At 47.1% G+C, this 16,704-nt stretch overlaps 1 protein-coding gene across 7 annotated transcripts in view; it reads right to left on the minus strand.

Moving 5' to 3' along the window:
- The window catches only part of CAMK1D (calcium/calmodulin dependent protein kinase ID), a 430,651-nt gene that overhangs the window by 262,428 nt on the left and 151,519 nt on the right, over window positions 1-16,704 (minus strand). The window contains exon 1 of one of the 7 annotated variants that reach the window (XM_021063983.1): window positions 4,411-5,472. The exons of the other annotated variants lie outside the window; for them this stretch is intronic. The gene's annotated coding sequence lies outside the window, so the exon portion shown is untranslated. Of the gene's footprint in view, window positions 1-4,410; window positions 5,473-16,704 lie in introns of those variants that run through there. 7 annotated transcript variants of the gene reach the window in all.

Here is a 16,704-nt window from a genome sequence, read left to right on the forward strand (position 1 = left end):
TTGAGTCTATATATACATATCGGGTGGAGGCTGGGCTGCAGCGTGTAACAGCTTGATGTGAGATCTCAGTTCTCAGACCAGGGATTGAACCCTGGCCATAGCCTTAAAAGCGCTGGGTCCTAACTACTAGACCCCTGGGGAGCTCCTGGGACTTTCAGGATATATTTTAAACCACACACTGATGAGCCTGAATGCTTACAGTTGGATCATCCTGAGGTCATTAGTTATGAATTTATGACATGATATAAACCATCTTCTTGGTAACAGAAGTAAAAAAAAAAGAGAGGGCAGACTTTTCGATAGATAAAGGACATTAGGAAATGCATCATCATGGGAGAAATAAAAATTCCAGTGCCTTGAAAACTGCATTTTTCCAAGTTGCAACAAGACACTTGATTTTTTTTTTTTTTTTTTTTTTTTGCCATTTCTTGGGCCGCTCCCGTGGCATATGGAGGTTCCCAGGCTGGGGTCGAATTGGAGCTGTAGCCGCCAGCCTACGCCACAGCAACAGCAACGCGGGATCCTAGCTGCATCTGTGACCCACACCACAGCTCACGGCAACACCGGATCCTTAACCCACTGAGCAAGGCCAGGGATCAAACCCCCAACCTCATGGTTCCTAGTCGGATTCGTTAACCACTGAGCCATGATGGGAACTCCAATATTTACTTGATTTTTTAAAGAAAACGACTGCATTTTTTAAAAAAACACACCAAGTTTCCATCTAAATTAAATCTCTCTGATGAATTACTGAAAAGATCCAACAAAAAATTCTTCTTGAAATGCTAAATATTTCCTTCTCCCGAAGATAAGGCATACAAATCACAAAAGCTGAATCCATCCCCCGTTTCTTCCACATTTCAAAGCAAATCAAATCAGCACCTGGAGGCACCTTCCTCTGTCTCTACGTCAGGCACCCAGGAGAAAATAATCTTTCAAGAGCTGAGTTTCCAAGACTTGGCAGCGGAGGGGGAGGAAATGTGACATGTTCTACGTTGATTAAAGGATTCTAAACAACTACTGACGCTCTGACTTCGGAAGTGATGGCTCTTGAAAGGCTTTCTGTTTCTGCTTTATCTAGTCCGCTGTAAGAACGGAACCCTGGCAGCGCTGTGATGGGAACCATTCATGCCAAGGCTCTCCTGTGCTAGGAAGCCCGCCCACTTGAGGAAGGCACCCAGTCCTCTCTGTGGGAAATGACCCCAACTCCCAAGTTACTAATGCAAGAGCCAGAAAGAAGTGGGACCGGCTCTGGGAAGTCCTTCTTTCCCTGAGCTCCCTGGAAAAGCAGCACAAAATCCACAGACACTGAAGATGCCCTAGCATAAAACAAACAGTTCAGGGTTCTGAGAACCACAGCTAGACGTGGACCTTCTAGATGTTGAAAAACATTCTTAGAGCCGTTCAGAGCACCTTACCTCTAGATCTGCTGCTATGTACTGGGGCCAGAATGCAGAACTAAGCCACACCCACAGATATGCAGGACAACACACCTATTCACCAGCAATTATCATCATAAAAAGTAAAAACAAGAATTTAAGGGGGGAGGGATACATTAGTAGGAGTATAGGATTAACATATAGGCACTACTAGGAGTTCCCATCGTGGCTCAGTGGTTAACGAATCCGACTAGGAACCATGAGGTTGCGGGTTCGGTCCCTGCCCTTGCTCAGTGGGTTAACGATCCGGCGTTGCTGTGAGCTATGGTGTAGATTGCAGACGCGGCTCGGATCCCACGTTGCTGCGGCTCTGGTGTAGTCCGGCAGCTACAGCTCCGATTCGACCCCTAGCCTGGGAACCTCCATATGCTGCAGGAGCGGCCAAAGAAATAGCAAAAAGACAAAAAAAAAAAATATAGGCACTACTATATATAAAGAAGATAAACAACAAGGACCTCCCCTATAGCACAGGGAACCGTATTCAATATCTTACAACACCAGCCTACAGTGGAAACGAATCTGAAATATACATACTTAGGTACGTATGTAAACTGAATCACTTTGCTGAACACCTGAAACTAGCACAATATTATAAATCAACTAAACTTGAATTTTAAAAAAGACTCTCTGGTTCTGCTTTCCTGATTTCTAAGATCTTTGTTGAACCTGCCGTTGTTAAGAAGAAATATCCACTAGTATCTGAGAAGAGGAGCTGATGTTCTGGTTCCTCTAAACAAACACGATTTTAAAATAAACTCTTCAACAATTTCATCACAAAACGAACCAGCACGTAGTCTCTGACAGTGTTCTGTGACTTGCATATTTTCCGTGCTCCCCCAAACATCCCTCAAAACTGAACCAGCAAAACCTCTGATTTTCAAGCAGAATCAGGAATTCTAGGATGCCTTTCTGATTCACAAGAGTACACGAAAGCAGTCGCTTGATAAAATTATATCCATCCCAAATTAGACCAAGAAATAGTCAGATGGTGCCGAAATGATCTGCCCTGTGAGCTTCGAGTCATATTATTGGCTCACTGCCTCTCCAAGCTTTGGAGCCATTCTACATACAAATCAGATTGATGGCGTTATTAACTTTATGAACAGCACTGCCTCTAACCTTTGCCATCAGTGCAACGTGCAACTGGACAGACAGCCGTGACCCAGGGCTTGGATGATACATTAAAATGTTCTTTCCCACTAAGCCCACTATTTTCCCCAGTGTCAGGCCAGGGCAATATTAAGGGCTGATGGGGGTAAAAGAAATGAAAAAAAAAAAACCACTAAACAGCAGAAAATGAAGTTGGTGATATTTGGCTTCAAACAATCAAGGAACAGGTATGTGCCTTTGAGACACATTGTTCCAGAGCAGAATGCATTCTTAAAATAGGAAAACCTGTGTGCTAACCCCAACGGTGGTCTTACTGAGCCCAGAGAATCCAAATGGGGTGGAGTCAGAGGGTCTCAGTGTCTAAGCAACAATCCAGGCAGAAACTTGGCAATTTGAGACGTGGCGTTAACTCTTTCCAGTAGAATCTTCATTTAAATATCACCACTAATTGTTATACCACTGATGACATCTTGTACTAATGCAGCCCACTGACCTAGAGAAAACCATGCCCACCTCACACCAGTCAGAATGGCCATTGTTAGTAAGTCTACAAATAGCAAAGGCTGGAGCAGGTGTGGAGAAAAGGGACCCCTCCTACACTGTTGGTGGGAATGTAAACTGGTACAACCACTATGGAAAACAGTATGGAGGTTCCTCAAAAAACTAAATACAAAACTACCATATGACCCAGCAATCCCACTGCTGGGCATATAGCCAGACAAAACGTTAATTTAAAAAGATACATGAGCCCCTATGTCCATGGCTATTCACAATAGCCGAGACATGGAAACAACCTAAATGTCTATTGACGGATGAATGGATTAAGAAGATGTGGTACATAAACACAATGGAATACTACTCAGCCATAAAAAAAGAACAAAAGAATGGCATCTGCAGCAACATGGAATTAAGAGATTCTCATACTAAGTGAAGTAAGTCAGAAGGAGAAAGACAAATACCATAATATATCACTTCTATCTGGGGTCTAATATATGGCACAGATGAACCTTTCCACAGAAAAGAAATAAACTTATGGGCATGGAGGACAGACTTGTGGTTGCCAAGAGAGAGGCGGAGGGGCTGGGAGGGACTGGGAGCTTGGGGTTCGTATTTGGGGTTCATAGACACAAACTCTTGCATTTGGAATGGATAAGCAATGAGATTCTGCTCTATAGTCCAAGGAACTGGATCTGATCACTTGTGATAGAACATGATGGAGGATACAATGAAAAAACAACTGTATACATATGCATGACTGGGTCACTTTGCTGAAAGCAGAAATTGACAGAACACTGTAAATCAACTACAGTAAAATATTAAAATTAAAAAGAAAACTATGTCCAATATGAATAAAGCTCTGACAAGCAGGCAAAGCAAAAAGTCTTGCTTTCACATATTTCAAGAACAAATATGTCTGGGAGTTTCCTGGTGGTGCAGTGGGTTAAAGGTGAAGCATTGTCACTGCAGCAGCTCAGGTCACTGGCATGGGTTCGATCCCTGGCCCAGGAATTTCCATATGCTGCAGGCACAGCCAAAAAATATGTGTATATGTATATATATATATATATATATATATGTGTGTGTATATATGTGTATATATATATATAGGAACTCCCGCTGTGGCACAGCAAGTTAGGGATCCAGCGTTGCTGCAGCTTGTGGCATAGGTCACAGATGCGGCTTGGATTCCATCCATCCCTGGCCCAGGAACTTTCATATGTTACAGGCCATTAAAAAAACAACCACCATATAACTCAGGCCCTTATTAATTTAGACCTGTGTCTCACCAACCAGTTCAAATGAGAGCTATCTTCTTAACATGCGTTTAGTTATTTATGCCTAGAAATCGGGAGACACCTACTAAAAATAGCTCTTCTTTTCCACTCACAAATCCCCTCTTCTTCTTCAACTGGCACCTTCCACATTGAGCAGCCACCTTCTCTCGCAGCCTCAAGAACCCCGACGAGACGGTCTTAAACCTTCATCCGCTTAGTCTGGCTGTTGCCTGGATCCATTCTCACTACAAATACAACCCTGCGTGTAAAACCCCCGGAAAGGGAGGTGACAATGCCTGTCACAGGGGAAAGCGGCAGCACACCAGCACTGTCATCGCGGATGACGTCCTGGGCTTCTGAAGGGTTTTCTGTGGCGCAAAACCTTTGCCGCTAATTGCTTCCCTGATCCAAACGCGGAGGAGAAATAAATTCCAACCGAATGCCTCCTGCCGTATTTTACAGACCACGCTTCATTTAACGGCACAACGTTTCCCCTGCCCTTCGCTGCTGCGGTCCCATATTTTATCTGCTCATCTCCGGTCCCTTTGCGAAAGGCTGACTTGGAAGCCGAGGGAGTCAGTCATTCTGTTCTTGGCACATCCACACGGAGTATCCACGGAAGCCTGGTCTGGGGAGGAGGTGGCAGAATAAAAGATTACAGAGTCTCCCCGGAGCCACCGCTCAAGGGCTAAGGACACTAAAGGGCCCATAAAGTGTCCTTGGGGCCAGAGACACAATTGTTGCAAGAATATATTCCACTTAGATGATCAAGGTAAGGACTTGGAGGAAACTGGACGTCCCAGGACTTTCTCCAGACTCCTCCGTTAGCCATGCAGACCTGGGGACTCTGCAGCCCCCACAGACCTCCTGACGACAGAGATTCTTCCCTTGGACGGCTCTGCAGAGTGACCCTGCCCTCTCTCACTCCCATCCCTCACGGCGGAGAAATCAGACCCAGCGGACACTCATGTCCCCTTCTCTGGCGACTCCAGCATCCTCCTGATCCCGAACACACAACCTTGGAAGGGGCCGGGAGCCATCCCCACCAAGTAGTGGGCAAAACCATACCCCCAAAGCTGAGATGGACATTAATGCTTAATCCCAGCTGGCCGTGGGGGCGGGGACGCTCCTACTCCCTCGTGGGCTCTTTTATTTGCTTTTGCTTTTTTAGGGCCGCACCTGCAACATATGAAGATCCCGGGCTAGGGGTCAAATCGGAGCTACATCTGCTGGCCGACACCACAGCACAGCAATGCAGGATCCGAGCCATGTCTGCGACCGATACCACAGTTCAGGGCAACACCAGATCCCTGACCCACTGAGCGAGCCCAGGGATTGAACCCACATCCACATGGAAACTAGTTGGACTCACTTCTGCTGCGCCACAACGGGAACTCCCTGGGCTCTTATTTTAAATACTCTTTTAAGTTTACTTTTTGTTTGTTCAATTTTGGTTTGGGGGTTTTGTTTGTTTTAGGGCCGCACCCATGGCATATGGAGGTTCCCAGGCTAGGGTTCGAATCTGAGCTGTAGCTGCCGGCCTATACCACAGCCACAGTAACGCGGGACCCAAGCCACGTCTGCGACCTACACCAGAGCTCACGGCAAGGCTGGATCCTCCTTAACCCACTGAGCGAGGCCAGAGATCAAACCCGTATTTTCATGGATTCTAGTCAGGTTATTTAACCACTGAGCCATGATGGGAACTCCAAAGTTTTATTTTATTTTATTTTACTTTATTTGGCTGTGCCCACAGCTTTCAGAAGTTCCCATGCCAGGGATCCAACCTACATCACAGCAGCAACCAGAGCCAGGCAGTGACAACACGGATGAACCACCAGGAAACACCTGAAGTATCCTTTATAATAGTGTTATTGTTATTCTCATTATTGATAATTGTGAGTATAGACATTTCTTGATCATTACATAAGCCAGACACAGTTCAAAAGTATTAATTCATCCTCACAACATCCTTATGAGGTAAGTTCTGTTATGACCATGTTTTATATGAGGAAACTGGAGCCCAGAGAGGCTAAGCAACTTGCTGAAGGTCACACAGCCAATGACTGATATTGCTGGCACTCAGGTGGTATGATTCTGGGTCCTGCGCTTCCTTTGCTGGGAAAAACAATATTTGGGCGCTGGAGGAGGCTGACGGTGGAGATGAGGCTTGGCCTGCTCTCAATTTCCTTAGGATTTTGTCCAGGGCAGAATCTTTGCTTATGATGTATCAGTGGCATCATAAGACTGAAGACTCCTGAACCCGGTGGACAGAGGAAACTGGTCTTTCCAGAAGGTATTATAATTTTTTTTTTTGGTCTTTTTGTCTTTTGCGGGTCACACCCGCAGCATATGGAGGTTCCCAGGCTAGGGGTCGAATTGGAGCTGCAGCCGCCAGCCTACGCCACGGCCACAGCAATGCCAGGTCCGAGACACATCTGCGACCTCCGCCGTGGTCACAGCTTATGGCAATGCCAGATCCTTAATCTGATCAAGGCCAGGGATGGAACCTGCATCCTCATGGATGCTAGTCAGATTCGTTGACCGTTGTGCCCTGATGGGAACTCCTTTTATTTTAACTCTTGTTTGAGGCAGATATATCAACAGGTAACTTGAAGGGAAACGCTTTAAGCTCTATGCCAACCAAACTCACACATCAAGGTACTCCTTAATTAGTCTTTCAAGCTCACTTATTAAAAAGAGAGAGAGTCCTTATTGGTATAATAATTACCACATTAAAAGGACATTTGGCTGTATCTACACAAAGAAAATAGGAGGCCTGGAGTTCCCGCTGTGGCACAACAGGATCAGTGGCATGTCTGCAGCATCAGGACACAGGCTCAATCCTCGGCCTGGCACAGTGGATTAAGGATCTGGCATTACTGAAGTTACGGTACAGGTCACAACTGAAGCTTGGGTCTGATCTCTGGCCCAGGAACTGCCACGTGCCTTGAGATGGCCAAAATAGAAAAAAAAAAAAAAAAAAAACTTTTTAAAAATAAAATAGCCCTATTATAATCTGCTAAAAAAAAAAAAATCAATAAAAGTTCAAAGTAGCAAAACACAGGAAATATGCTTACTACCAGCACACCACAGAGATATTGCGGGTTTGGGTCCAGTGCAAAAAAAAAGTGAGTTGCATGAATTCTTGGCACGTAAGTTACTCTGTACTGTAGTCTATTAAGTGTGCAATAGCACACTTTTTATGTCTAAAAAAATGTACATACCTTAATGTTAAAATATTCATTTCTAAAAAATGCTAGTCATCATCTGAGCCTTCAGCACACTGTCATCATTCAACAACCATGACACCAAAGATGTCACCACAACAAAGACACAAAGAGTGAAAAAGTTTGAACTGTCGTGAGAATTCCCAAAACGTGATATGGAGACAGGAAGTGAGCAGGTGCTCCTGGAAAAACAGCGCCAGTAAACTTGCTGGATGCAGGGTTGCCCGAAACCTCCACTTGGTAACGATTGCAGTGAAGCACAACAAAGTGAAGCTCAGCAAAACGAAGTCTGCTTGTGTCTGACAACAGGGCACTGATTATGTAACACACAACGGAGTACTATGCAGGCACTTAAAATACTTAACAGACTTATGTGTGCTGACATGGACTTATCCCCAAGATACACTGCGAAGTGGAAAGCTACAGGTGTTAAGTGTCTACTGTGTTCAAGACTGCCTAACACACAAACACACATGCACACACAATCTCTGAGAGACAGACAAGAAGTAATGCTGCTGCCTCCAGGGAGTGGCCTGAGCATGAGGCCGGTTGGGTGACTAACTTTTTACCCATCTTACTAATTAAATCCACGCACTTTTTCTATTCATATTTATGTAATGAGGCAGAGAAAAACTTGGCAAAAGACAGACTAATCAATAATCACCTATGCAAAATGACTTCCCAGCTCATTAAAGACCTGTACTAGAGGTTCGAGTTGGATTGACCCACTAGCTACACCCTACTGGCAAAACGTCAATGACAATCTGATTAGAGACCAAGTTCATCCTTGTGCCGAATGGACAACCATCCAAATCGGGCGGAACTCAGCCTCGGCGCCTGGCCCACAAGGAGCCTGGACACCTTCCCCAGTGCAGAAATTCCACAGCTTTTTGAAGAAAACCTCCCCGTGGTAATCATTCCTCCGTACCACTGGGGAGCCGTTCTGGAGGAAGGTGGATTTGAAATAAGCCCTGAAGGATGAGTGTGTTTCAAAGAGACACAAACATGAGGGAGATGGTAGGAGGTCAACAAAGGCAAGTGGGTTGGCGGGAATATAAGCTGGTACGACCACCATGGGAAACAGGATGGAGGGTACCTTAGGTGACTAAATACAGAACTACCATAGGACCCAGCAATCCCACTCCTGGATATATATCTAGACAAAACTTTCCTTGAAAAAGATACATGCACCCATATGTCCACTGCAGCCCTATTCACAACAGCCAAGACATGGAAGCAACCTAAACGTCCATCGACAGATGACTGGATTAAGAAGATGTGGTATATATACACAATGGAATACTACTCAGCCATAAAAAAGAACAAAATAATGCCATCTGCAGCAACATGGATGGAACTAGAGACTCTCGTAGTAAGTGAAAGTAAGTGAGAAAGAGAAAGACAAATACCATATGATATCACTTCTATCTGAATTTGATATACAGCACAAATGACCTTTCCACAGAAAAGAAAATCATGGACCTGGAGAACAGACTTGGGGTTGCCAAGGGTGAGGGTGAGGGAGGGGGATGGACTGGGAATTTGGGGTTCATAGATGCAAACTATTGCCTTTGGAACGGATTAGCCATGAGATCCTGCTGCGAAGCACAGGGAACTGTATCTAGTCACTTATGATGGAGCATGAGAATGTGAGAAAAAAGAATGTGTACATGTATGTGTAACTGGGTCAGCTTGCTGTACAGTAGAAAATCAACAGAGCAGAGCACTGTAAACCAGCTGTAATGGAAAAAATAGAAACCATTATAAAATTTTAAAGAAAAGAAAGGCGAGTGGACAAAAGCAAAACAATGTGGCAGATGTCCCCAGGAGGGGAGTGCGGGATGCACAGTCCCAGAACAGAGTCTATGTGCATGTGTGTGCATAAAGCTGTAACACCCATTTCCATTCGCCACCCCACAGCAGCCTTCAGTAACAGAGCCGGGCCCCCCAAACATGTCCACATGCTGCCCCTGCAACCTGTGGATAATTCGCTTCACAGTGACAGGGACTCTGCCACTGTGGTGAGGTTAAGGGTCCTGAAATGGAGAGCGCACCCTGGACTATCTGGTTGGGTGCAATGTCATCACAAAGGTCCTTTAAGAGGGAGGCAGGAGGGCCGGAATCCGAGGAGGACATGGGACTCCAGGAGCTGTGGTCGCAGCGATGCAATGCAGACAGGGTCAGGAACGGGAACACAGGCAGCCTCCAGAAGCTCAGAAAGACAAAGAACCGGTCTTCCCCGCGTCCCTGCAGCAGGAATGCAGCCCTGCATCACCCTGACTTTGGCCCGGTAACACCCACTTCGCAGCTTTTGACAGCTGAGAGCTGTCAGATAATAAATCTGTTTTGCTGTGAGCCACTGAGGGCGTGGCAGTCTTGTTTTGCCAGCAATAGAAAACTCATCCAGGAGTTCCTGCCGTGGATCAGCGGTAACAGCCCAAGTAGGATCCATGAGGACGCAGGTTCGATCCCTGGCCTTGCTCAGTGGGTTAAGGATCTGGTGTTGCCGTGAGCTGTGGTGGAGGTCACAGACGTAGCTCAGATCCTGCGTTGCTGTGGCTGTGGTGTAGGCTGGCGGCTACAGCTCCAATTCAACCCCTAGTCTGGGAACTTTCATATGCCACGGATACGATACCACGGATATGGCCCTAGAAAGCAAAAAAGAAAAGAAAAGGGAAAACTCATTCAAACACAAATCTATGTTATTAGTATTTATCCCTCTCTGACAGATGATGAAACTGAACTCATCAAGGTTCAAGAACTTGTCTGAATCTCAAAGCCAGTGACCAGAGGTGGCAGGACTCAAATCCAGGCGTGAGGAGTGGATGCAACGCCGCCACCGGACAGGGGACATACAATCACCGTGTGGACATGGTCAGTGGCAGATGGAAGCATGTCACTGAGTGCAGTGGGTTTTGAACAAACAGGGGAAATGCCCAGAGCTGATTGATATTCTCAATCTCATCCAACATTATACGTCACAGGCAATTCTTTGCAGTTTTTTACACCATTTCGAACAGAAATAGATAAGCATCTTTCCTGTCAAAGTGACACATCATGGCTTTGCCATGCAGGACACTGATTTATGGAGAACACTTCCCTACTTATATCCCTGAATGATAAAAAAACAATTTCTACATTTTCACCTTGAAAATTCCCTTCTCTTTCTTTCTTTCCTTTTTTTTTTTTTTTCCTTCTTTTTTGGCAGCCCCTCGGCATATGGAGTTCCTAGGCCAGAGATCAGATCCAAGCCACAGTTGCGACCTACACCCCAGCTGTAGCAACGCAGGATCCTCAACCCACTGCGCGGGGCTGGGGACCCAACCTGCATCCCAGTAGCACTGCAGAGATGCTGTATCCCCATGGATCACAGTGGGAACTCCCCCTTCTCTTTCTTTTTATTTTAGCGATTGCTCCTACCTGGCTGCATCTCCCTCCACCAACCAGATGAAATCCACATTTTCCCAACACTAAGCTGCATGCATGGCAGGCAGAGCCACACACCAGGGTGTAGATAAAACCTGGTCAAGATGCAAGTTATTCCATGCTTCCTTGTAGTTATAAAGTTTCAGCCTAGAGAACAACTCCCCTCCCCAGAAAGACAGATTGTCTTGCAAAGAATGACGCTTTCCTAACCTAGATAAGCCCCTCCACCAGTATCAACAGCATCTGTTCTGCTTATTAAAACATTAAAAGCTTACTTTAAAAACTATTTCCCAATGGTTTTCTAATCCTATAAATAACCCTGCAAGACATAATGCCCATGTGACAGCGAGAAAACTGCAGTTCAAGAGGGTAAACTTTGTGCTCATCAGGGAGTTCTCCTGTGGTGCAGCAGGTTAAGGATCCCGTGTTGTCATAGAGGCTTGGGTTGCTGCTGTAGCGTGAGTTCAATCCTCGGTCCAGGAACTTGCACATGCCATAATCTAGGCTGAAATTTTTTTTTTTTTTTTTTTTTGCTAATCAGGTACTAAACTGACATTGTTTGTTTGTTTTTTTTTTTTTTTTTTGTCTTTTTGTCTTTTTGTCCTTTTTAGGGCTGCACCAGCGGCATACAGAGGTTCCCAGGCTAGGGGTCTAATCAGAGCTGTAGCTGCCGGCCTATACCACAGCCACAGCAACGCCAGATCCGAGCCGTGTCTGCAACCTACACTGCAGCTCACCACAACGCTGGATCCTTAACCCACTGAGCGAGGCCAGGGATCAAACTGCAACCTCGTGGTTCCTAGTCGGATTCGTTAACCACTGAGCCACGACGGGAACTCCTAAACTGACCTTCTAAACTCAGTTTAGTTTGATGCCAAAGTCATGCTTTTTCATTTTTAAAACTATGCCACCTCCGCAGGTGGGGTTAAGGTCGTAATTCAGAAAGAGTTAGAGGAGGTTTTTCTCACCATATTTCCCCAAAGAAACATTGACCAGCTCCTCACCCACATGTGTCCATGGACATCTGGGCTATGATGAGTAAATTCACTGAAATTTTCTTAACCTGCGAGCCTGCGAATAGAACCCCAATAACTCTGGTTTCCTTGCAAGTTTTGGACGGTGTTTGTCCATTTCAATCTCACAGACTGACTCAGAAAGCCCTCCTTCCTCCTTCCAGGAACTCACACTCTCCATTAAAGGAGAGCGGGCCCATTTTTAATTTGGACTTTCTGTTCGTGTTCCTAAGCCCCTCCTCCGTGTTTTAAAATTGAGCTCCTCATTGCCTTTATGCCTTAAACTTCCACACAATAATTTCCACTCCGTTGGAATCTACAAAACCTCAGCCGACTCAAGATTGACTCCTGCGGTCCCCACCTGCTAATTCCTTCTCTTTCCGAGCTGCCCCCACCCCCGATTCTGCATCTCTCCATGAACAGAACCCACGGTGCAATTGACAAGGGCTCCCGTTTCCTACGGTGCCATCACATGAACACTGTCCGTGTGGAAAGAAAAGTGCATGGGTCCGTAGGCTCTGGTGCGTAGCTGGTAAGCTTCATTTGCCATTCGACCACACACACACACACACACACACACACACACACAGACTCCTAACCGATTTGCTGCAAGGCACTGATGATGACATTATCTCTGGTTGAAAATAAGAGAACACCTGTCTAGCAGTCTACCCAGAAAACAAAAGAGCATCCTCTGAGATACCTCTGCATGGAAAATGAAGGCTGGAAGCACGCGGACATTGTTCACTGGGCTTTTCTCAATTCCTTTTCCACGGGGGTGATGAGCCATCTCAGAGCCGATGGAAAGGTCTAGGGGCTGCTGGGCCCCCGCCCACTCTCACTGAGTCTCCAGTGACAGGAACGTGACCCAGATGTTCTGATGCCCAGAAAGGCCACTGGTCCTCTCTGCTCGGCTTCTCCCACAAGGGCCAAGCCACACATGTGTCTTTCCCTGGGCAAGAAGGACGCATCCACGAGAAACTCCGAGACCCTCTGCCCCTGACAACTGCACGGTTCTGGTCAGGCCACTCTGAGATTAATGAAAGGTACAACAGGGTCGATCCCCCCCAAACAAAGAGACTCCCCAGGGCCGGGTGACTTGAGCAGTTCCAAAAGGCTTGCCTGTCTCCCCCAGTCTCCCCATAGTGGCCCCTTAAGGTGCTTGAGCTACTTCTTTGGCTAAGGGCCATCCTCTCGCCATCCCCTCTGAAGCCCAGGTGCCTGGCCAGGGAGCCGGCCACATTCACACCTGCTCGGCAGGAAGTCCCTTGTGACACTGGGACCAGCCACAGTTTAAACAGCCTGTGAAGATGAACTGGGCTTGCAGAGACACCAGAGCTGCAAGCTGTTCCGGCCCACTGCACAAGCACCGCTTCCTGGAGGGGGCGAGGGATGGGGACCAATCTCCCCAGGCTCAGCCGCTGCCCAGGGGACAGGTCCCGTATCTGTGAGCCAGCAGAGGGGACAGAGCTCAGGCCACTTCATCACAGCCAGGCCCCGCTGAAGAACAATGGTGTGACATGCGACACGAGAGGGAAGCGGATGGAAGCTCCCAGCCGGTGAGAGGGGAGGCAGATGATAAGCGAATAAATGTCCAGTGTTGATAAATTCGAGAAACAAATATAAAGGGGGGACAGGTGTAAAATAAATAGCATGTTTGTTTCTAGCCGGGGGGGGGGGGGGGGGCAGAACATGCCTCTGCCGAAAACTGAATGTTAACAGTTCCAAAAGGCTTGCCTGCCCCCTAAGCATATCTAGAAGAATTTTCCAGAAAGAAGGTCCCATGAAAGAAAGGCCCTGGGCTGGCGAGGGCCCTGGCTTATTAACACGAAGGCAGCCAGGGTGCCTGGAGCTGGAGGAGGGAGAGTCAGGATCCAGACAGAGCCTGAGGGCTGCGGCCAGGGTTCGGGAGGGTGGAAGGGTTTTTCTCTGAGAGGCGAGACAGGCCACTGGTTACAGGACACCTTTTTCTTCTGGGAACTTGGACAAAAACACAAAGAATTGTGGCAAAAAGCCCAGCACCGGCTTCACAAGCACCATTACTCGGGCTGAGGGAACCAGACCTTCTCAGGCTCCCGGACAAGGAGACTTGATACCCACTGAGCCCAAGTTCCTCACGAACCGGAGGTATTTTGCGAGGCTGCTTAGACGTGCCCTCTCTTGGCCTCAGTTGTTCCACCTGTATGATGGGGATGACACTCGGCCGCCCAAGGGCACTGCAAGGCATTGCAATCCGCCTGCTCTCAGAGCCCACCCGGAGCCAAGCTCGGACCCCAGCACTCAGGGCGCCGCCTCCCACGGCCTGCCAGTCTGCACCTGCGGCTTCCAGAAAATAAAAATGACACTTTGCATCTCCTTGCTAATCTGCAGGACGCCTAGCAATGGGCGTGCACTCCGCAGGCCCTTCCAGGAACTGGCACTTCGTCCTCATGAAGGCAAAAGTCATGTCACATAGCCACAAAAGAAGGTGAGGGAAATGCGTGGAAACCACACACACACCCACACCCACACACACGCACACGCACACACACACACACACACACCCCTCTGTAACGCTGCAGTGCTTTTTTATTTGCCACCTCCTGGAAGGCTTCTAAAAAGGATGCTTGCAAATAGAAAGTGCATCCACAAACTGTGTTCCCCATTAAGTCAGACCCACAAGCAGCAGCAAAACAAACTCCCCTCTCCAGTCGCGGCTGCCTCCCTTTCTCCTCCAGGGACAAATGGCAGCCTCAGCCTTCATAAATGACAGAATGGCAGAGCCAAAGAGGTCAGCTGTCTGTCTCCAGGAGGCATCGGTGCCAGCATCTTCCTGAGGGTAAGTATCAAGGACAGTTACAACGGCCTTGCTTCTTGACTTGATTTTTTTTTTCCTTCAGCTTTTTAGGGCCACATATGGAAGTTCCCAGGCTAGGGGTCGAATCGGAGCTGCAGCTGCTGGTCGACAACACAGCCACTAGCAACTTGGGATATGAGCTGCATCTGCAACCTTCACTCAAACTCATGACAACATCGGATCCTTATTTAACCCACTGAATGAGGCTAGGGATCGAACCCACATCCTCATGGATACTGGTCAGGTTCATTACTGCTGAGCCACGACGGGAACTCCCTGGCTTGATTTTTTTCAATGAAAATATCTGACCATGTCTTCCTTCTAAGCCCGCGCAGCCATCAGCTGGCTCTGCCTTTCTCTTATTTACTTCAGTGGAAAGCTCTGGAGCTTTTACATTAAAGGATGAGATCTCCTTGCATGAACAGGAACACATCTTAAAAACAAGAACGAGTGAGAACAAGATAAAAATACTACAATTTCAAAATCAAACTACCAAGGGGGAAACGTGGAGGGGGGGAATAAATCGGGAGGCTGGAATTAACATACACACACTACCACAGATATATAATAAAGAACAAGGACCTACTGGAGAGCACAGGGAAATCTACGCACTATACGGTAATAACCTCTGTGGGGAAGGAAACTTGAGAAACAATGGATCCATGTACCACGGATTCACGTTCCTGTACATCAGAAACGAACACAGCACTCCAAATCAACTCTACTCCCATAAAATTGTTACACATCAAACAAAAGATGCTACCGTAATGATTCCACTTACGTCGCTCTGTAAAACACACACACACATGGCAAGCATACAAAGTACTACATTGCCGGGCGTACAGTATATACACGTGGTCAAAGCATAAAGACGCACAATAAGAATGCACACACCGGCGGCCGATTCGAGTTGTTGGGGAGGGCGAGGGAATGGGATGCCTATCCGTGATTGTGTCCTGTACCCATAACATTTTTGGAGAGGCACATGTGACAAAATGGGAATTAACATTTGCTCAATCTGGGTGGTGGGGACATGCCAGTCTGTTCATTTATTTTTCTGTGCTTTGGGGTAAATGTGAAATAGTTCATGATATTTACAAAAAAAAAACTTAACCAAAGACAGTGATGCCTTCAGGGAACTGCAGAGTTGGGGGCACACAAGGAAAGAAGCTCTGGGCTCTGGTTGCTTTAGGACTGACCCCATTCCGCCTACCATCCCAGCATCGTCATGAACGGGCTCAGCCTCCACTCTCAGCAGCACTGGGCCCCAGTACTTAGCATCCCATTTCTTCTTAATGGAGACGGTGACACCCCATACCTCACAGGGCCGTTATGGAAATTAAATGAAAAGATAAACATTACACACTCACTCCCTGGTGTGATCAGCACACACTAATTATTCCAAGGAGGCGACAGGCCCTAAAACAAAAACATGCACAAAACATTACAAGAACTCAGAGGAAAAAGAGAACCAAGCTGGGCTGGCCCAAAGGGAGTGTTCAACTTTGGCCAAGCAGGGGCATCTGAGTAAGCTTTCCGCAGTGGGAATTTTCTAGCATAAATGCCGCCCTAGAAACGGGAAGGCTTTGCCCAGGTTCAGCGGATGCAAGCGGCACCGCGAGGACGTGACTAGGGAGGCCTGGAGGTTGTCAGAACCGTCTCTGGACGTCGGCCAGACAGCTTTCCCTTGAACTCCTGGCCTCAGGACCTTTGCGGGATTCCACAGAGGACGTCTCGGTTATTCTCACAAGGACACAGTCCTTATCACCATTACTCGTTAATGACGATGGGAGGAAAGAAAGAAAGCCCCCCGCTTCCGTGGGTTTGGAGACCCAAAAACCAAGATCCAGGAAGCACTGAACAAATCAAACTAAG

Source organism: Sus scrofa, chromosome 10 (genome assembly GCF_000003025.6).
Source record: "Sus scrofa isolate TJ Tabasco breed Duroc chromosome 10, Sscrofa11.1, whole genome shotgun sequence".
NCBI lineage: Eukaryota > Metazoa > Chordata > Mammalia > Artiodactyla > Suidae > Sus > Sus scrofa.